The following is a 15963-nucleotide window of genomic DNA, read 5'->3' as shown; positions in this document are numbered from 1 at the left end:
GTAACCATGAAGTCCAATTGGTGAAAAAAAAATGGCAAACCAGAAACAGGTGTTGGGTAAATCAAACACACTTGAGGAGACTCAGTAGGAGCATGAGGAAAGTCACAATGCCAGGTCTCTACAATCGTGGCAAGGCGGCTGAGGCTCCAGGCTGCAGCCCAGAACCGACGCAGGATCCAGGAGCGCATCTTCCGGCTGCAGATTAAACTCCTGGGCCAGACTGAAGAGGAGATCTACTCCAAATACAGGCTCATTGGGGCAATGATTAAGAAGCTCATCAGCGACCTTGACCCCCTGATGCAGCACCCAACACGGAGGACCAATGCCGTGCCCACCCATGTCCAGGTCCTGTGCTGCCTGCACCTCCTGGCCTCCGGCAGCTTCCAGGGGATAGTCGCTGTTGCAGGGGGGCATATCACAGAGCACAATGTCGCGCTGCCTACAGACTTTCCTGAATGCCATGCTGAGCCTGATACACCACTATATCATCTTCCCACAACCCAACAGGACTTAATGCAAACAAAACTGGACTTTTATCACACCGCCCATTTCCCACATGTAATTGGCTGCATCGGCTGCATCGACTGCACCCACATTCAAATCTGTCCACCTGCAGAGACCGAATACATGTACCGGAACCGCAAGTCATACCACTCCCTCAACATCCAGATGGTCTGCAATGCGAAGACCATCATCACAGACATTGTGGCACAATACCCGGGGAGCACGCATGATTCGTTCATCTTCCGGCACAGCGGCATACACACCTGCTTGGCCAGGGGGGAATTTGGCGAGGGACATCTCCTAGGTAGGTACACATGCCCACATACAGTATGTGAAGACCATGTTGCTGAGCATAACAGGCACTGACTCTCTGCTCCTCCCTTCAGGTGACAGCGCCTACAGCCTCCGTTAATACCTCCGCACCCCATACCTCAACCCTGCCACACCACAGGAACGGCGGTACAATGCTGCACATATACACACCAGAAATGTGATAGAGCGGACATTTGGCATGTTAAAGAGTCGATTCCGCATCCTCCGCAAGACTGACGGGGCCCTCAAATACTGGCCAGAGGTCTGCTGCCACATCGTGGCCGTGTGTGCCATACTCCACAATATTGTGCAAAAACAGCGTGCCTCTGACACCATAAATTCAACAAACTTTTCAGTACCCAAACGCTTTTTTAATTAACGTTGGCATATTTGCATTTATCTTTTTTCTTTTTCAATTTTTCAAAATACACAAACACAACCCACTGAATGGGCATTAGAAACATTTCTTAATGTGTACAATCTAAACAAGGCAGTGTGTTCTGTAAATATATACAGTGAAAAACAACTTAAACATGTGCTAATATATACATTAAAGACAAGTGTGTTTCCAAAGACAAAAAACATAGGAAAGTATTAAGAATATTTCAATGGTACAAGTGGATGTACGTCTTTCCATCCATCGTTAGTCCTATTACTTTGCGAAAGAGCAACAAGGGCAGATTACAACTATTATAAACAGCCAGCCAGCATCGGCATGCTCCACACCTACGGTGGGAGGAGCAGAAGACAATACACCACATTTTCGGACGCATCTTCCTACTCGGATAATTCCAGTGACTCAGAACCAACGACCAGTACAAGTGGCAACCAACCAAGGCAATTCTACCAGCCAGGCCCTTTTTTAGAGAGAGGCCGGGGAAGACCAACTGGAAGAGCAAGAACACGACAAAGGTACAATGGCCCACCCCCACCAATACCAAGGGGAGATTACCACCAGGAGGAGAGTTTACCGATGGTAGACATCCAAAAAAATCCGATTCATAATCTGTCAAACTATGCCCTATCCCAAGAAGAAATAAATGTACTGCAGAAAGGATTGTCCTTCTTACCGACCACAAGACCAGACATTAGTCAAACCAAATTGGAAATGTTACAGTTATTCAGGAAGATGAGACTAAAGATGTTCTTCTCTGACAAAGAAGCAACGGCACAGAGAAACTATTCAGGTCTTAAAAATCCATCAACCTTTGTTCCAGCTACGGAGGACATGCCGATGGAATTGCTAACATTTGAGAGGAACGTAATGAGGGATCTCAACATTCTGGAAAGCAAAAGAACGTATATAAAATGGAACTTGACGAGAGCAGAAAATGAGGCATTACGATCACTCATGGAAAATGAAGAGATCATTATAAAACCCGCGGACAAGGGGGGCACAATCGTCATCTTACAGAGATACTTATATGAATGAGAAGTCACACGTCAACTGTCCAATGTGGACCATTATAGACGATCAAGTGAAGACTACACAAAATTAATTAAGGACAAACTGGTACATCTAACATCAAAAGGTACATCAGAAGGTTGGCTATCCAAAAAAGAAGCAGACTATATGATCAATGACAACCCTAGGATACCGCTTCTGTATACCCTCCCAAAAATTCATAAAGACACCCAAAACCCTCCAGGGAGACCAATTATCTCCGGAGTCAATTCAATTTTGGAGAGACCAGCAAAGTATGTCGATACTTTCCTGAAGCCATTAATTGGAACTACTCTAAGTTACATCAAGGACACAATGCAAGCAATAACCCTAGTAGAGGGACAGAACTTCGATGAAGGTGAAGAATACTTGATCACTTTAGACATCATAAGTCTTTTTACCAACATTCCCTGGGCTGGAATCAATGGAAGTTTTCCTAGACAAAAGGGATAGACCCCACAATGTACCCACCACATTTCTACTCCAACTGGCAGGGATCTGCCTCAAATACAACTTCTTCAAGTTTAATGACCAACAGTTCCTACAAACCAAGGGAGTAGCCATGGGATGTCCATTTGCCTCCGAGATGGCCATCATGTTCATGGCTCTCTTTGAGGATAATTGGATTTACAATCACAATCCATTTGAGGGCCACATAAAAATGTGATATAGATATATCGACAACATTTTTATGTTGTGGAGAGGCACCTATGAACTACTTCTGGAATTTCAAACGTGGCTCAATGACAGGAGCAAGAACATTCAATTTACGCTTAATGCCAACAAGACACAGATGAACTTTCTAGACCTCTTAATAAAACATGACAATGGCTGCCTTTACACCACACTACATACATAAAACATGGACAAAAACACCTTACTCCATTTTACAAGCTTTCACCTGCGAAATTTACGGGAAAACCGGCCATTTAGTCAATTTTTGAGGACAAGGAGGAACTGCTCCTTGAGAGCTGACTATTTTCACAATGCCAAGATATTGCTGTAGAAACTCGCAGAACGTATGTATCCACGGAAATTACTCAAACGAGCCATGAAGCGAGCATGGTACACTCCCAGGGAAGCTCTACTCACACCCAAGAACAAAGAAGATGGTTCCCCTCTAGTGTGTGTGACTACTTTTTGAAGCAAGTCTAATGAAGTCAAGAAAATTATAAGGAGGAATTGGAACACAGTCAAAGCACTAGAACCACTGACTGCTGTCCCTATTTTTGCACTGAAGAACAACAGAAGCATCAGGGACAGACTGGTACGAGCTGCTACCATGAGGAAAAGGAACAATCAACCCATTCGGAACCTACTCTCACTACCACCTATCAAAGGCCACAAAAGATGCGGCAATTGCTCAGTCTGTGCAAGCACAATAGAGGGCACCATCTTCACCTATGGGAGCAAGTTTGTGAAACATGAAGAGTTCACAAACTGCAACAAACACAATGTTGTTTATGGCATCATCTGCCCCTGCCCGAAAGCGTATATTGGCAAAACCACCCAGGCCATCAGGAAACGTATAACACAACACCGCTCAAGGATAAGATGTGAGATTCTGACTGCCCCGCTGGTCTCCCACTTTATGGAACACACACATAAGGTGGATGATTTAAAATAGACCATCCTCAAACACATCAGAGGGAACAACATTGACAATCTACTTGCAAGATTTGAGGCCAAAACCATCCTGTATCTGAACACATTTGACAATGGCCTCAATGAAATAAGTGAAATAAATAATATAATCTGGGATTCCACACAATTTAGACCCTACTCTGTGCAGAATAACAACCATACCACCCACCCTGTCCCTCCTCTTCTTTCCTCACCCTCCGCCCCCTGAAATGTACGAATCAACCATTAACAACACTACCAATTTTCTACCCTTCCCCAGAGCCACGAGCTATTTCAGAGTGGAGAGATCAGCCTTTCTCTCTCCCCCATGTGCAACACACATAAGCGAAGGATAGGAGGATCGAACCCTCCCCATATGAATAACACAACGCGCCTGTCTCCAATATGGCCGCCACACTAGACACAGCCAGGCACCGTAATGAGGAAGTAGGAATGATGCAATCACGCATCTCGGTAAGCAAAACAGAAGTGGGACCAGTCTGACGGAGATCCCTTTACCGACATCCAAAAGTTTTGCGGAAGGAATATAGCTGCAAAAAGAAGAGAGAAGACACGCCTGAATTTACCAACGTGGACCTGTCCATGCTTTGACAGGACGGCCAAAGAAGACGTCTGATGCCGACTCTGAGCAGCGTACACCCAGACCCCACGAAATAAGGAGATATGCCCTGGCCCCCCTGTTAATCACTGCTGCATGTACAGAAATGTAGTCGTGTGCACCCCGGGAAAGCACAGGTGTTATTTTCTAGCCTTCACTCTCACCGCGTCTGTCACCTACAGGTTTTAGCGCGTAAAACAAACAGAGCCCTGCAAATCCAAACAGATGCCCGCAGGTCATTAGACAATCTGCATCACCACCTGGGACAATACTAGCACACCTGGTCTGCTAATGGGTAGCGAAACACTAGTTGGATTGAGCACTGTGGTACTCTTCATGCATGTCCTTTCAAAACACTGAGTACCCAGGACCCTGGTGCAGAATGGGATGTATGGTTAGTTCCCATGCATTTAACATCAGACCAGAAATTAAAGTAAACCATTCCCTTCCTTTGTCTCTCCTCCTCTCCCCTTTTTTCCTCCTCCGATTTAGCTCAAGACACAGTCAAACAGCACTACAGGACCCTTGGCCCAACATCAGGTGTGGCCATAACAAGAAATACGGTATGTTCTTTAGCCCCACACCAAGGAGACGTTTTTAGTCACTCACCCCCTCACACAAGTGATATTGATATCTCTTTTTTAATTGTATAGGTACACCAGTCCTGTTCTTTTGAACTTGCTTCCCTGATGAAGACCTTCACCTAAAAGAAGTGCCATCTAGAAGGTCGAAACGCGTTGGCCCATTTTTGAGAGAGGTTCTTAGGCTAACCGAGTCGAGTTCAGACTTTGGATTTAATCTATCCTAGCCCTGAATCCAGGGTTTTTTCTGCCCCTCGTGTTGGAAATAATTCGCTCGACCTCTCCCATAGAAGAGTACTATCAGCCTGAGTACAGTAAAAAGTTATAATCTGCCCTTGTTGCTCTTTCGCAAAGTAATAGGACTAACGAAGGATGGAAAGACTTACATCCACTTGTACCATTGAAATATTCTTAATACTTTCCTATGTTGTTTGTCTTTGGAACACACTTGTCTTTAATGTATATATTAGCACATGTTTAAGTTGTTTTTCACTGAATATATTTACAAAACACACTGCCTTGTTTAGATTGTACACATTAAGAAATGTTTCTAATGCCCAGCAGTGGGTTGTGTTTGTGTATTTTGAAAAATTGAAAAAGAAAATAGATAAATGCAAATATCCCAACGTTAATTAAAAAAGCGTTTGGGTACCGAAAAGTTTGGTGAATTTATGGTGTCAGAGGCACGCTGTTGTTGCACAATCGTACCTTGATTCCAGCCTCCTGACATTCCTCAACTGAATCAGTCCCCCCTGTTTACATTGATACTCCACAATATTCACACCAAGCGGAGGATACCTGTGGAGGTGTCTGGTAGTGAGTCAGAGGGGGACAACCTGCCACCTGCACATGTGCATAATGCACACGTGGAGAATCCTACTGAAGGACAAAGGCGCTGTGCCAAAATCACACTGAACTATTTCTAGTGCACCCATAGCCCTCACACAACACTGCACTCATGCATGCCACCTGAATGAATGACATCAGGAAGATTTGTGTTCAAAATAAATCTTTAGTTTAATTAACAAGCTATTGATGTGCTTTAAATCTGCAAAGATTTGTGCTACTGTATTGAGACATACAGGCTCTTGTATACTGAGCAGGCGTGCGTGGTTACCTCACCATGGCACTGCCGGAAATGTACAGTCACTGGCGCCTCCTGCCGGACGCACCCTGTCGCCTCTCACCCTCCACGTTGGGAGTGTCCTGCCGTGATGCAGCGTTGGGCCGGGAACTGCGGTGCCTTTCTAGTTGCACCGGCACAGACAGGCTGCTGAGGCTAGATGTCCCCTCACTGGCATCATACCCCCCCTTGCATGGCCATGGCTTGCCACCTGTTGGTTCTCCACAGCGGTGGTGACCTGCTCCAGGGCCCTTGAAACATCTGCGCAGCATTGTACCATCTGTATCTGCATGGCCAGTCGCCTGCGCGACAGCTGGGAAGTGGCATTCCCAATCAGGTGGTTGGAGCGCGTGTAGGCTGATAGACGTGTCAGCAGCTGCCTGTGGCGTCTGCGTGTGATGTCCTGCTGCGCCACCATCAGTTGGTTGCTCTCCTTGACGGCTGCGGTTAGCTCCTGCACACTCTCAGTGAGTTGATTAATATTGCGTGCAGTTTTGTAGAGCTGCATTGCTGCCATGTGCTGTGCCTGCTTGCGCTGCACAGCAAGCATCGGAGCCTCAATAACAAGGCCTAGGTTATGTGCCTGTTGCTCCATGTCTGCTGGGGTGGGCACAGAGCGCTGCTGCCTCAGCCTGCTGCTTGCCTGGGACCGCACAGTTGCTGTGCGTCGTGTCTGCCTCCTGGGTGGGTGTAGGATCTGCTCCACTGCCATGCTTGCCGACTGATGAGGTTGTGCTCCTCCTATGGCTGCAGGGGTGGCCCTGTGTCTTTGGGAAGGTGCTGGTCCAGGTGCTGGTGCTGAATGGCTCTCTCCCTCCGTCTCATCAGGTGTCTCCACAATGTGGAGTGTCTTGCTGTCAGACGTCTCAGCATCTGCAGCACCTGTGATGTGAATGAGTGCATGATTAATGATGTGATTCAGGCACCTGGGATGTAGCAACATGCATGTAGGCTAGCATTCCCTGACTGGCTTTAGGGGTATGTTTCACTTGACTATTCTGACTGTGTGTGGCTATCAGGGCACATTGTCACACTACAGGTCCCACAATGCATTTGGGCATTTGGAAGGGGCAGGGACTGGATTACTGGGGTTACAAATAGGGCTGGCTCTGGGGGCATGGGCATTGTTAGGAGACGGGGTCACAGTTGCATGGCTCTTACCTTGTGATTAGTGTGTGGCGTGGGATGTGTCCAGTTGAGTGACCTCCACGCAGGCTGCAGGGTTGATGGTGTCCTCCACTAGGTCCTCCATTGGTGTGTTCTCGGGGGCTTTGAAGTCTCCTCCTCCCGTGGCCAGTCTCTCCCCCAGTCTCTCCGCAATGCGCTCCTTGGCACGGCCTCTGAGGTCGTACCACCTCTTTTTTAGGTCATCGATCGACCGGTGCATGACTCCCACCGTGTTGACCTTGGCCTTGATGCGCAGCCAGATGCCCCTTTTGGTAGCCTAGGGCACCTTCCGGGACAGCTTCCCAAACAGCTGGTCATGGTCCCTGCTGACTCCCTCTATCAAGTACTCCAGTTCTTTTTTCAGAGAACTTGTTTTTGCGCTTCCTGGCTGTTTCACTGGGTCCTGCAGCTTCTTGGGACTTTGTGATGTCAATATGTATCCTGTATTGGGACTGCAGGGTGTGTCTCTTGGAGCTCAGTGCTCTGCCTCCTCCTCTATCCAGCTCTTTGATCCAAATAAAGCATGGAGCAGGCTACTTCCTGGTAGTGATGTCATCATTGTGCTCGAAATGCGACTTCCCATTTTTCAATCTGCGAGATCGCTATTTGCGATTTCGGTATTTGCAAAATCGCAATTTGGGGTTGGGAAACAGCCGATTCTGCGATTTTATAGAGATTTTTGCAAAATCGCATATGGCGATTGCGGCCGGTTGCGATTAGCAGATTTTTACCGATTTTGGTGATGCATCCCATTCTGCGAATTCTGGATTGCGATTTGGTAATTTTAGCAATTTAGGAATCTCAGAGTGGGTGCTTCATGCATCTGGGGGATAGGCTCCCATAGAAGTAAGTGGAAGTTCAACCAATTCGTATCTGGAAGCATCCGGATGCATCATACTCAGTCGGTCAGACTCTCCTGATCCGAGTTGGTCGGAAACCATTTCCAAACCAATTTGATCAGGAGGATTTCCTAACCGTATCAGAATTAGGCCCTAAGTCTATAGATAGTGCATATGCACATCAAAATAATTTGACATGCAGTCTACGCAGTGTAGAAATAGAATTTATAAATACTGTAGGAAATAGGCGACAAGAGTTTAGGAGAAAAGCTGCAAAACAAAAGACTGACATACCTCCATGGGCTCATAGGGAGAGTGATTACAAGAAAGGTGAGATATTTGTTGCAATGTCTCTAGACTGCCATCACAAGGGGAAGCTTTGCTTACTAAGACAAAAGACTGAATATAACAATTATTTCATTGGTTCTAGTGAATGTGAAGATACCTTCCTAATTACAGGGGGTTGGGGTTTCAGGAGTTGGTACTGATCCAGATTATCCTGGAGTTTATTATGTGTTTGTAAAACTGCTTATTATAGATTGCCACAACATTGGTATGGATGTTGTTATCTGGGCATAGTATTTCCCCAAATGTACCATGTGAATTAAAATCATGGAACCAATGAAAATTAAAAGAAACTAACATGGAATAAAATAGGAATGAGTGCTGCAGAAATTGTGGGTTATGTTTCTGGTGCATTAATACCTTCAGTGGGGGTGATTTTGAATTCGCTTAAGATTAGAAAATTATCAAAAGTGGTTGATCGTTTTTCAATGAATACTGCTGGTGGATTTTTGATGTTTGACACCAAAATGGTTGCCATGAGATCTATGGTTTTGCAGAATATGCATGCTCTTAATGTATTATTGGCAAAAGAGGGTGGAGTCAGTAGCATGTTGAAAATTAAACAATGTTGCACTTATATCCCTGACAAACACAGAGACTTGGAGGGATATGTAAGTAACATTACACATTTGCGTAATGATTTGACAGAATTAAAAGTTGATGGTGCATGGGAGAAACTTGGTAATGGTTTTTCCTCAATAGGTAATTGTTTTTCTGCTTTATGTAACAGTTTGTTAGGACGAATACTACACCAATAATTGCTATTGCTGCTTGCATACTAATTGTAATACTGATATATAAGTGTTGTAAGTGTAAAACAAAAGACAAAACAAAGAGCATGAAAAAGGAAAAGAGATGAAATAGAGTTAGAAGACAAAAAGGTGCTTACTTTGAAGTATTGAGAGAGAGATGTAGACAGTGTTAGACTAAAACAAATGAGAACAAGTGCATTCTGAAAATAATCAGATCGTAATCAGATTATGTAGATTGTGTGATAGCTTGAGTCAGCATCAGATGGGGGATTGATGGAGCATGATTTTTGCGAATAATCATGTTTGATCAAGTCTGCTCATAAGTCTGTAAAAAATAAACATAATTAACAGTGTGAAAATTATTAACATGTGAAACTTTCAAAAGCACAATGTGAAAATGTGCAAGAAAAACACAATACTTTTAGTAAACAGAAGCTGCAATGTTCAACGTGCAGAAAGAATGGAAATTATTATGTGTGAACACGAGAGACAAAGTTGATAAAAGCATCCTTATAAGTAGAATTTTGATAAATATTAATAATGAAAATACTTAGAGTAAAATGTTTTATAATTATGCTTTCTTCTTTATAGAGAGTAATTGATTGAGTAATAACTTATATTTTGAAACTGACTTATGTTTTTGATCTAATTAGAAAAATTAATCCTTAATTTCCGTTTCCATATGTATTTTCTCTTTATTTCTTAAATAATAATCTAATTCTTTAAAGGGCTTCTATACTTTGAAGCCTTATTTCAGGCACGTCTAGCAAGCATAGCAAAGGGAAACCTTCCTCCACAAAAACAATCACAAGAGGATTGTTCATTTTTCTATGTGTGCTCCAGGATGCAGCACACATGGAAAAAGGAAAAGGAAAAGATTTTACTCCTAGTTTTGCCTCCCTTACACCTCTGCTGGTGAGGCGTCCGTTTTTGCTGCTGCTTCAGATTTATGATTTCTGGCAAATCTGGGGCAGTGTCAAAAAACCATGGATGCTGCTGGGAATTGCCCCAGCAACACCCACTGCACGCCCCTTTAACGCAAAAAACAGCTTTAAAGGGAACAATATTTACGAGGCAATAGTAGGCCAAAATATTTGGCTTAGTGCTGCCCCGTAAACATGGAACAGGCTCCTGCAGCACCGTACGTCACAAAAAGTGGCTTTCTGGTGATGCAAGAGGCCTCATAAATGAGGCCCATAGTGACCTGCTTTTCATGGGAGATTACTGACACTTCTCAGGGGAGCTACCCTATTGATAAAGAAAAGCTGCCACTTCTCTGGGGCCTGTTTGACTTCAAATGGAACAGTACGACTACCATCTCGGATGAGCAGTGTATGCAATACCTTTATGTGCACCCAATCACACAAGCGGGCATAATTTTCTGGGAGGAGGTTTAGTACGAGTTCTGGCACAAGGTAGCAGGACTCAGATGTTTGTGAGTGCAAGTTAGAGGCAATATGAAATTGACTATATTGAAGGTAAATGTCGAAGTTCTGGAAGTTCCTTGTAACTAAAGGCGTGCTCCAATAAATGCTTGTATGATATTCTGTTACATGGACACTATAGAGCCCCCAGCAGTATGTTAAGAATTCCACTTGATGACCTCCCTTCTGTGCCCTGATTCCGAGTTTCCCAGTACTGACAGGGTGCAAACAATGCACCTGCAATTATTGGGGCTGTATATTAACACCTTTCCAGTACCATGCAATTAAAAGTTAAACCACATGGAATGGTGAATAACTGTGTGGTACCAGGCAGTATTCCACACAACATTCCCTTTTCTTTGTGGTCTGAGCAGGTGGTGAATGTGTACATGGGGTAAATGGGGGCAGTGGAGAGAAGGTTGGCTTACAGGGGAAGCATTACATGGTGCCCAAGTATATTGTGTGAGGGTCAGGTGGGAACTAGGGAATGGGTCCGGGCTCCAATGCAAAACTTTCCTAAAGCTGGATTTATCAGGCACTAAAATTGAGGGGTATATTTACAAGAATTGCAGCAGCGAATGTTGCCACTAACACTAGGCAATAAAAATGCTGCTGCTGTCTAGAGAAAAGTGACAAAAGACCAATTAGAGGCACAAAAACTCATGTTAGCCGGCCAACATCACTTTTCTGCCTATAGAGGCAAAAATTGCCTATAATTCCACCACCAGTGATAAGAAGAAAATAAAAACACTAGAATGTAGAATGGAGCAGCCAAAGCCAAGTTCAGTACAGGGCAACAACCCCCCAAATCCCCCAACAACCAGGATGACCAGCCAGAGTCCGAGGGGAATAAGAAATGCAGATATAGGGCTCCATATATGTAAAGAGGCACATCACGTGGGAAAAGCAGTGCTGAAACTCTTTTCATAGCGCCTCCATTGCGACACCATGGCAACCAAAGCCTGGAAGTGTGGATAGTTCCTGTGGCCCAGAGGCCTCTCTGGGCATGTGTCTGAGACCTGTAGTGGGAGGTGGAGGTGCTGTGGAGTTTCTGCAGCCTGACGGTGGAGGCGGGCCGTGTCGGGACCAAGCCTGCAGGCCGTGGTGATAGACATTGAGGCATCACCGATTGCCCATACCTGGTGATGAAGTCTGGCAGGGAGCATGGAGACACGTTGTTGACTTGTGTGTAAAGACTGCCTGGCACCCCTTGGAGCTGTGATCGGTAGAGGCACTCCTGCACAGCAAAGATGGGAGGTCTGCATCACATTAAGTGCGCCACCACTTCACCAGGGTGTGCGGAGGAGATTGCCAATGTAGGGCCGCACCTCTCTGCACCACAGGCCGGAGGATGTGGTGCTGCCTGGATGAGGATGAGGCCATTAGCTGTGCCAAACTTGTGTGGCCAGAGCGCTGCAACCTCATGCATAAGGAGGCCCTGTGCATTACCTGCATCAGGAGGTTCTCCAGCAGACTGCTGTACCCAAACTTGTGAAATCCCACCTGGCTGAAGCTCCTCCTGGCTCAGTCACAGATTCGGAGAAAGCGTGGCGGATTGAGCACCTGTGTCGATATCCAAATGAAGAAAAGGTGGGATGGGGAGCGGAGAAGGCCTGGGGGTTGTGTCGGGCCCAGGCCTAGCACCGGTGGGTTACTCACACTGTGCCCTGAGCAAACCCTGCACTGTGGAGGATGCACATTGCTGAGGACACCGCACAAGACTGGTGGGGGACTCCACTAACTGGCTCGAGTTGATGAGACTGGCCTTTGTTGGCAGCGGAAGTGGCAACCGGGTGGTGCTGCCTTTCCTTGCCCACTGTTAGTGAGCTCTTGGGTGTACGGGGGACTATCCCTTAGAGCACTTGCTCTTAACACAATGCAGACCCGTCTGGTAGCTACTGCTGCTGTCCCCATCTGCTGCTGCTGGTTCTGCTGACCTTGATGTCAGGTGTTTGATGCCCTCCACACCCACAGGCTTCAGCCTGCGACTCATCTTTGGTGAACCAGTGGTAGAGCATCACTGCTCTGCTGCTTGATTTTCCTCCTGTCCCTCTTTTCTGCTGTTCCTGTCCCTCTTTTCTGCTGTTCCTGTCCCTCTTTCTGCTCTACTCCATTTGCTTTCTACCTTTGACTTTGGTATTTTTTCTTTGCTTTGTTTGGCTTTGTCTTTCCTGTGCTTTTGTACAGTTCCTCTTTCCCTGTCCTCTCCCTCGTTGAAGCTGTGATCCCCCACAGCCCCACCCACTCCAGTGTCCTTTCCCACGTTTCCCACCTCCCAGCTGTCCAGTGCGCCCCTTAGCGCTTCTTAATGGTGGCCGCTGTGTGGCCATGCACAGCCGGTTTGCCACTGGTGCGGGAATGCGTGCCAAAGGCATGCTCGTCTGCGCTGTCCACACATGGACCGTATCCAGTGCCAGGGACCCTACCTCCCAGACACTCCATCGCTATGATGCCAGCACTCTCCTTGCCCAAAAGCCTGGACACCACGCTGCCTGCCACCTAGCATCACCGAAAAATACCATTCGCCTGCCGAAACTGAAAACACACCTTCTGCCACATCAACACACCTTTAGCTCTCGCCGCCCAGCCAACCAACAGCACACCAACCATCTCAACTGCATCCTCCTCAACGTGTGGTTCCTCCACAACCACGCCACAGAAATCTTGGACCTCTTCGATGCCAACGCTTCAGACATCGCCTTCTTCATGTAAACCTCGCCCGACCTCTGCTCTAGACCGAACTTTGCCAGCACCATCCCAGATGGCTACATCACTCAAAAAGACCACCCCGACCACCCATGAGGAGTTATTGCCACTACACAAGCACACTCCGACTGACCATGCACCCTAATAACACAATGGCGACCATAGAACACCTCCACTCCCAGATCAGGACCAAGTCTAACACTACCCTCACTAGGCACCCTCTTCTACATGGCCTCGGCCCATGACCCCCCACTCACCAATGCCATTGTGGACCTCATCACACCCAAAGCTTTCCCATCCACCAACTACATCCTACTCGGAGACCTCAACTTCCACCTGGACAACCCCAGTGACCAGAACACCACCACCCTCCTGGAGAACCTCTCCAACATCGGACTCAAGCGGCTAGCCACTACATCCACCCACATAGTCAGACACATGCTCGACCCCGTCTTCTCCACCAGCAGAAACCTTCAACTACAGCCACACCACCAAACTTTCCTGGACCAACCATCATTGTATACATCATGCCTTCACGACGCCCACCGTACACCACGGCCACCATTGCCCCCTCCTCGTCGCAGCTGGATCAAGGCAACAGAAGAACTTCCCAACTCCCTCAGCACCACCACTCTGCCAATGCTTACAGACACCAACACACCAGTGTGCAACCTCCACAGATGGATCTCTAACTGTGCCGACAACCTGGCACCCCGAAAGAAAAAAACAAGCAAAAGCACTTCAAGAAGGTCAACTGGTTCCCTTCACCCTCCACTAGTCCGGACGTCCCCGCAGACATCTCGAGAAGAGATGGAGCCACAACATCAAATTAACTCCGCAACACAGTCCCCCATGCACAATGGCACAAGGGTTCCTATGTAGGCACATGGCAACCATAGTGTTCCATTGTAGGGGAAAAAGACAGGGGAGGCTCATTCCTGAACCCCTTCCGACAGTTTAATGCCACTGGTGCATCATTTTCTTGATGTACTTGCAGTGTGAATCTTGCAACACATTGCGCCGTATTTACAAAGTGGGGCATCTAGGTATATGCGTGACCTTGTGAAGCCCAGTGCCACATTATACCTGCGTCAGGTATGATGTATACAGGGTGGGCGTTCTCACGCAACAAGGCCTCGTAGGAGTGGTGAAGTGAAGTCTCTCAGATTTCACTGCAACAATTCTAGGATGCCACTGTGTCAAAACCTTAAGCCTGCCTCTTAGCAGGCATAAGGGTGACGCATTGCCATAGGAATAGGCTGGCCCCATGCATTGCTAAATTTGCGTCATGCTTGCGACACAACTGCAGCAATGCATAACCTTAGCACTGACAGATATATCAGGATTCCAGATGTATCTGTCATTGACTGCGACATATATTGAATACAGTGCATCCATGGTGTTGCAAGGAGGGTGCACCGAAAAGTGTTGAAACACTGTTTTGTCGCAGCAATGCAACACTTTTCATGAATGAGGCCCAGGAATGCGCCCTGTCTTATTGATAGGGTGCATCTGTGACATTTTGTTTTGGCGCAGGGCAGTGCAGCAATATTCCTTGCAGAGAAATCCAGCACCAAAACATCTGATATGTGGACCCAAGTGTTTGCACCATTTTTAGGACTAGCTCTTTTTGGTCTTAAAAAACTGCCTCTAACTGGACTTAGCGGCAGTTTTGGCGGGTTATCGACCTACGGGAATTTCATTGTAAATATCGCAAATGTGGTTAGCTACAGTTTTATCACGGGAATTTATTTATTTATAAAGTTTACCTTGCATTTCATTTTCGGTAAGTCCCGCTAACAGAAGTGGTGATCCTGAAAATTCTCGTTTACGACGGAAAACTGCAGCTAACTGCAGTTAGCGCCAACTTGTAAACATGTCGATAAAAAAAGCTGCGGTAACGTCAAAAATTTGACACTGCGTGGCGTTAAGTTCTTGTAAATATGCCCCTGAATCTGTTGTTTCAGTGCCGGTAAATCTGGGGGTGGGAACAAAGGCCCACTCATTATAGAGTGAGCAGAATTCTACATGGTAATTCCACTCAGCTCAATTCCTAATCGTGGCCATCAAAGGGAAACTGACTGCCATTGATTAATTACACCGTTTCATAACGTGACAAGGTTCTTTGGGGACAAGGCTGAGTATTATTTGGGCTGATCACTAGCAGCCTCTTTGTATTACTGGCTGGGTCCAGGCCCGGCTATAAATACCCCTTTCCCTCCCCCAGCACACAGTTTATTGCAGGCTGACGTGCCGCTTCAAGTAACCCTTGTGTATGATTGATGAGGGCTGCTAGATGCAGGTGTGCCGCCTCCAGATAGGTGCTTGAATTCATGTACATTTAATTTAATTAATGACATGGATTCAGCAGCAGACATATGTTAAATATTATCTGTGTCTAGCAACATTTCCTCTTCTCTCCTCAGTTGTAATGCAGTGGCTCCTGCTCGTGGTTTTATGAATGTACACCATCCTACCTGTATAGGGACACGCCACCGGGCAGCATATGCATTCTCCGGGGAAA

The sequence above is a fragment of the Lissotriton helveticus genome, chromosome 5_1, assembly GCF_964261635.1.
Source record: "Lissotriton helveticus chromosome 5_1, aLisHel1.1, whole genome shotgun sequence".
Taxonomy (NCBI): domain Eukaryota; kingdom Metazoa; phylum Chordata; class Amphibia; order Caudata; family Salamandridae; genus Lissotriton; species Lissotriton helveticus.
This window is presented reverse-complemented; position numbering follows the sequence as displayed.